The sequence below is a fragment of the Populus euphratica genome, unplaced genomic scaffold, assembly GCF_000495115.2.
Source record: "Populus euphratica unplaced genomic scaffold, PopEup_1.0 scaffold198.1, whole genome shotgun sequence".
Taxonomy (NCBI): domain Eukaryota; kingdom Viridiplantae; phylum Streptophyta; class Magnoliopsida; order Malpighiales; family Salicaceae; genus Populus; species Populus euphratica.
Window position 1 is genome coordinate 35781 of NW_011500080.1, and position 721 is coordinate 36501.

Below are 721 nucleotides of genomic sequence, written 5' to 3' on the forward strand. Positions count from 1 at the left end.
TTATTATTATTATTATTATTATTATTATTATTACTACTACTACTGTATTAGTATTACTACTACTACTACTACTACTACTACTACTATTATTATTATTATTATTATTGTTGTTGTTGTTGTTGTTGTTGTTGTTGTTGTTATTGTTGTTTTATAATTGTTGTTTATAATTTGTACAATTAACCTCCCTGTGGTTCGACCCCGGTCTTGCCGGGTTATTTATTACTTCGACACTCCTGCACTTGGGAGAAGACATCAATCTTTTCGTCGTGTCATAAACCATTTCCACAATTCAAGGTTCTTATTATACTCCAATGTATCTCAATCAATAACATTTCATATTTTCTAACATATAAATCAAAAGAATAATCATGATAACTTTTTTTTAAAAAAAAAAACAAATTATTTGGGCCTTACTGCCCTCACAGGTTTTGTCCTTGGTGATGCGAGATTATTTCTGAGCTTAACGCCCTAAAACACGTACAACATATCAGCAACCAGCACTACTAATAAAGTCTTGGCTCTGAACGCTTACTCTCGATGTGATATAACACAATCCCCCCTACCTTAAGACGAGTTGTCCTCGGCTCTGATACTAAATGTAACAGCTCAGCCCAACATGTTACATATTATCCATTTTGGGTCGTATCGCCTTTACGGTTTTGTTCTTGGTGATGCGAGCTCATTCTAAGTCTAACACCCCAAAACATGTATGACAAGTTAG